The sequence below is a fragment of the Lutra lutra genome, chromosome 12 (genome assembly GCF_902655055.1).
Source record: "Lutra lutra chromosome 12, mLutLut1.2, whole genome shotgun sequence".
Taxonomy (NCBI): Eukaryota; Metazoa; Chordata; class Mammalia; order Carnivora; family Mustelidae; genus Lutra; species Lutra lutra.
The window spans coordinates 55,822,328-55,828,882 of NC_062289.1; positions in this window are offsets into that span (position 1 = coordinate 55,822,328).

Consider the following 6,555-nt stretch of genomic DNA (forward strand, 5'->3'; position numbering starts at 1 on the left):
AGGGAGAGAGAATCTTAAGTAGACTCTGCACTGAGCATGGAGCCCCACATAGGGCTTAATCTCAGAACCCTGATATCATGACCTGAGCCAAAACCAAGAGTTAGAGCCTTAACCAACTGTGCCACCTAGGCACCCAAAATAAACAAATGTTAAGAAAAGAAAAGAAAACCTTCTGGAAATGATTTGCCATTCTAGATGCCATTAAGAACATTCATGATTCATGGGAAGAGGTCAAAATATCACTATTAAGAGGAGTTTAGAAGAAGTTGGTTCCATCCTCTATGGTTGACTTTGAGGAATTCAGGACTTCAGTGGAGGAAATCACTGCAGATGTGGTGGAAACAGCAAGAGAACTAGATTTACAAGTGAAGCCTGAAGATGTGACTGAATTACAGTAATTTCATGATAAAACTTCCACAGGTGGGATGTTGCTTCTTACAGATGAGCCAAGAAACTGGTTTCTTGAGATGGAAACTACTCCTGCTGAAAATTTTATGGGGATTGTTGAAATGACAGCAAAGTATTTAGAAGATTAGCTATATTTTGGTTGAGAAAGCAGTGTCAGGGTTTGAGAGGATTGATTCCAATATTGAAAGAAGTTCTATGTTGGGCAAAATGCTATCAAACAGCATTCATGCTACAGAGAAATCATTTGTGGAAGTAAGAGTCAATGGTGGGGCGAACTTGATTGTTGTCTTCTCTTAAGAGATTGCCAGAGCCACCCAAGCAGCCATCAACACTGAGGCAAGACCCTTCCCCAGCAAAAAGATTACAACTCACCAAAAGATTAGATGACAGTGAGCATTTTTTAGCAATAAGGCATTTTTAAAATTAAGATATGTATATTTCTTAGGCATAATGCTATTGCATACTTACTAGACTATAGGATAGTGTAAACATAACTTTTATATGCACTGGGAAACAAAAAAACTCATTTGACTCACTCTATTGTGATATTTACTTTATTATGGTAGTCTGGAACAAAACCCTCCATATCTCCAAAGTATGCCTTGTGCATAACATAAACGTTACCTGTACAGGTCGGTGGCATTAAGTAGATTCACATCATTATGCAACCATTGCTTGAATTCTTTGGAGTTAAGCAGCAAGATAGACTATACTCTTCTTTGGATGCCCTTCTCTGTTCAGCAGTGATTGATGAGAACATATAGCTAATTGGAAGTACCTGGAATTTCTGGGTACTTGAGATTTTGTTCTACATAAAGTTCTTCCTGATATTGTCTTGAATGACTATTTAGAATGATGTCCAGGTTTTTTTAGCTATTACTTAAAAGTAGAGAGCTTTGTAGAAATCTGCTAATATTATGTACATCAATCAATACCAAGACATGACTTTCTCAGAACTTGGCCTTCAAAAATGGACACTTCATTCCTCTCAACTTCCCAAAGTTCTGAAGGATATCAGAGCTACTTCTTATTTTATCAGATAATTGCAAACTTGGGTGCAGAGAAAACCACACAACATGGTATTTGTGTGGTTTGATTACACAAAGAATAACTAATCAGACTGCTTTTGCAAGGCCCACAATGAGACAGCTTTGAAAGTGCAACCAATCACTGGTTCTAGGAGTTCCATCCTTGGCAAGATTGAACAGATGGGCTCTCTGTAAAGCCAGTGTTCCTCTGTATCTGTCCTTTGGCTCCAAGGAGAGTCCATTTTAAGCAGACATGGCGTTTGTCTCTGATTTCCTTTCTGTACTCTTCAAAGAGTGTGGACAGACGTTGTAGATTAGACCAGCATGTCTCAGATCGCTGTCCACGTACTTGTGCTTGGTCAGAAGAACCCAAGCAGGTGACCCAACGTGGGAACACCAATTCTGACTTTAATTTTTCTTTTGAATTGCCCATCTAGATCCACTCATTTTTGCTGTGTTAATTCTGAATAAGTGCACAAAGCATGGCTAAGCTATTGCTCTTTTGTTACTCTCCCTTCATTTTGCTACTGTATGTGTAGTTTGCAGATGTACGTCCCAGCCTGATGTCCTCAGAGCAGTCTTTGGGAACACTGGAACTCATTTCTTTTCTTCTTGTTACCTCCTCCATTATTGTAACCATCCTGGCAATGTGGGACCTTCTTTCTGCATATTTCATGAGATACTAATTTCAGATGACCAAGTACTTCTTAGAATAGAGGCTCTCAGACTTTTTGATTTCATGATTTTTTTTTCTTTTACATTCTGAAAAGTTATGGGGGACCCCATAGAGCTTTTGATCATGTAGATTATATTAACATTTATTGTATTAAAGGTGAAAGTAAGATTTTAAAAATATAAGAATAAAAGCTGTCAGAGCAATGGTATCATAACATGACACAGAGCCTCCAGAAAACTGCACTGTATTATTATGACAGAATAAGATGAAAAAAGGCAATAATGTCTTAATTTGTTGTGAAAATAGTTTTAATTTTTCAGCACCCCTGTAAGGATCTCATGCACTGTCCAGCATTCCCAGGACAACACTTTGAAAACTATACTCCTAGGGCGCCTGGGTGGCTCAGTGGGTTAAGCCGCTGTTCAGGTCATGATCTCAGGGTCCAGGGATCGAGTCCCGCATCGGGCTCTCTGCTCAGTGGGGAGCCTGCTTCCCTCTCTCTCCCTCCCTCTGCCTGCCTCTCTGTCTACTTGTGATCTCTCTCTGTCAAATAAATAAATAAAATCTTTAAAAAAAAAAAAAAAAGAAAACTATACTCCTAGAAGAAATTTTTGAAAGAAGATCACCATACTCTTTAACACATTACTATTACACAGAACCCAAAGGGCGTATTTTAGGAGGAGATATTTGGTAGCATTCTTCTTGACTTGGAATGTAGGTGGGCAAGGTGCTTGGAAAAAAGATTTTTTTTTTTAAACTCTGAGATACTTTCCTCCTAGTTAGATTAAGTCTATTTTTTCCCACCTCCTACATCTCAGAAAGTTAGTCCTCTGTCAAGACTAGAATCTTCAGTTATAGTTAAAGAACTCTAGTATAGAAATAGATAAGAATGTTCATAAAACTAAACTTCTTCCAACCACTGTGTTGTTCAGTTAATGGACTTTGTGGCTCTTTGAGCTCTGTGTTTGAAATGCAGTTAAAATAAGAACAAAAAAATGTTTCCCTTGGATGCTCATTCTGCAAGGAATGGATTTTGAGCATGGGGGTGGGAGGACATTGATGGCATTTCGGGAAAATGTTATCAAAGCTACTTGCTGCTGGAGATTTAAGGGGAAGCCACAGAGAACCAGAGGAGACTGAACTGTCACAGCAACAAAAACAAAACAGAAAGGAAAGATCATGATTTAAGAATGAGAGGGGTCGGGTTAGCATTTGGGGAGATGTGTGCATAGACCTATATTTATATACAGCGAGCATGTAATAATTAGTAGTCACCTTGCAAGGCAGGCAAGAAATAGCCCAGTGAAGTGGGAAAGTCTGGGTTTAGAAGTCAGACTGTCTTGACATCTACTTACTACTAGCTGTGTGAATCTGGGAGAATGACTTCATCTCTCTGAATGTATTTTCTCCTCTGGGGCATACTTAATACCTGCTTTGAGGCGGTGAGAGAGTAGTTTCTGCACATGTAATTGATTAATAAGTGATAGCACAGAAGATTGTTAGGAAACAAAAAGTCACATCATGATAACTACAATGAGGATGATTGCACGCTCTATGATTGCATGCTCTATGCCCCCACGGACCCCCCCGCCCCTCCCCCAGGTCTGAGGGAAAGGGGAGCATCAACAACTTTGCTGCCACCTAAGTCTCCAATTTGGCCTTGGCCACCTGAGATCCTCACATTGTCCTGTAGGTGCAGCTGAGTTCTGTGCTTAGCAGGACAACAGACTAGAGGATTATCAGGGAAGGCTTACACCATGGAATTGCTCCAAGACCAGCTCTGCAGGGGCCAGGAGAGTGGTTCTTTCCTGGCCAGACTGTGCTTTCCAAAATCATATGCAAGATCACAGTATTATTTGGTAAATTTCTTTTATCAAAGGTCAACGAAAGCATCCAAGGCCGTCCACTGAATGTGAAACATGGCGGTCGTGCTGACATAGTATACTAAGGAATATGGAAAATAGGTCTTGCTGATGAGTTTTGTCTTCCCTGCCAGTATTATTGCATGTGTAAGTTAGAGTGTTAATGCTTCAGATGAATCACTCATGGCAATGGCTAGACATTTTCTCATTATTTATTAAGAATGGTGTGACTTTTTATGTCCTACCTAACTTCCCTCCCTCTCTTTGAACCCTTTGCAACAATCTAATTTGTCAGCATTGGCAAATTTCACTTATGTGCTACTTTCTCCATCTCTCAGATAATTAACAAAGGTGTAAAAGATGAGGGGAGAACAGAAAAGAACGAGACATGTTTCAGAAGTTTTTAATAACATAAGACTACATTTAAAGTTGTGAAATTGACATTTAAGAAAAAAAAAAACACCTTAGTAATAGGATTCTCCACCCTTCCCAACCAAGGTGATTATTTTGAGCAGTGATAGACTGAAACTTTAATAGAGAGAAAGAATGATTTTAAAACATTGTATTGTTCACTAAATGTTGATTGTGGTGCATGGTGTCACCTTTCATTTTGCTAGGTGCTTTAGGTGATGCTGCCTGCCCTCCGGGTAATCCAGGGGCATCTACACAGGATTCAAAAAGAGACAGGGAAGAGATAACAGTGTTGATGAGGATGTGGAGAAAAAGGAACTTATGCACTGCTAGTAGGAATGTAAGTTAGTGGGGCCACCATGGAAAACAGCATGGAGTTTCCTCAAAAACCTAAAAATAGAACTACCATACGATCATCATTCAACTATCCTACTCCTGAGTATGTATCCAAAGGAATTGAAATCAGAGTCTTCTAGAGATGGCTGCATTCCTTTGTTCATTGCAGCATTATTCACAAGAGTCAATACATGGAAATGACATTAAGTGTCCATGGATGGATGAATGGATAAACATGTGATACATACATAATGGAGTGTTATTCGGTCACGAGAGAGGGAAATATCCTGCCCTTTGCAACAACTTGGATGGAACTCGAGGGCATTATGCTAAGTGAATTAAGTCAGACAGAAAAAGACAAATACTCTATGATATAACAAATATATATATATATATATATATATATATATATATATATATATATACACACACATATACGGCACCTAAAAAAGCTGAGCTCAGAGAAATAGAGAATGGAACGGTGGTTACCAGATGAAGGAAATGAAGAGCTATTGGTCAAAAGGCACAAACTTTTCAGTTTTAAGATTAATAAGACCTGGGGATCTAAGGTACAGCATGGTGATTACAGCTTATAAAACTGTATCATATACTTATATATCTTTTTTTAAAGATTTGTTATTTATTTATTTGACAGATGGAGATCACAAGTAGGCAGAGAGGCAGGCCGAGAGAGAGGAGGAAGCAGGCTCCCCGCTGAGCAGAAAGCCCAATGCAGGGCTTGATCCCAGGACCCTGGGATCATGACCTGAGCCGAAGGCAGAGGTTTTAACCCTCTGAGCCACCCAGGCACCCCATACTTATATATCTTAAACTTACACAATGTTACACGTCAATTATATCTCAATAAAGCAGGGAGAAAAATTTTTAAAAAGAAGAGAAGCAAGGAAGATGGGAAGGAACCAAAAATTCACACTATTCTCTACTTGCCAAGACTTGGTGAAATATCTTATTCTCTCGTGGGCTGCAAGTCGGACTATTCTTTTGAAAATCTCCAGTTTCTCAGGAAATGGCCCAGTGACATGAGACCCGTTAGCTGCCTGGCTTTCCTTTGACGTTAAAGAAACCTAAGCCACTACCATCTTGTTTTACACAATGACCAGGAGCTATGATCTAACAACTACCGGCAGCCTTGAGAGTTTAGCATGTCAGCTGAGTGCAGTGAACACCCATGAACTTGTATCAATAATGAATTGGGCACCCACTATGTGGTATTCCATTTTAGTTAGTGAAAGCAGAGTTTGTTCCCCTTAAAGAACATACAATATATTTTTTAAGAAGACGAATTAGAGGCACACGACAAACTGACATGGAAAGCTGGCAGCATTAGATGAAGTGGCCACAGAAGGGAGGGCCTAGAGACTTCGCAGTGGAGGCGGGTTTGTGCCTTATGACCCCTCATGATGATCTTTTGAGGAGAGGGGAGGAAATACCAGAATGTTTTCATTTCTATTTTTGTGAAGCTTTAAAATGCACATTTACAATATCCATAAAGTAGTACATTTATGTAGAGTATAAATCTATATGTGCAAATGTTTCACTCAGAGGGACCTTGTTCCCTAAGGTTGTGAGACCACTCAAGCAGGCAGTGAGAGCTGAGGGAGGATGGGGAAGGGTGGAGGGGGTCACTGGAGGCTCAAGCCAAGAGGTGAGGAGGGGTGGAATTTGAAAGGACATAAGAGAGAAGAGAGAATATTCTAGTCCAGAAGACAACTGGAGTTGAAGAATGCAGTTGGGGTGACCACAGACTATTCCTGAGTCTGGGGGAACACTGACCAGTCTAGGGGGAAAGGAATGTATTTAACAATAGCGTGGA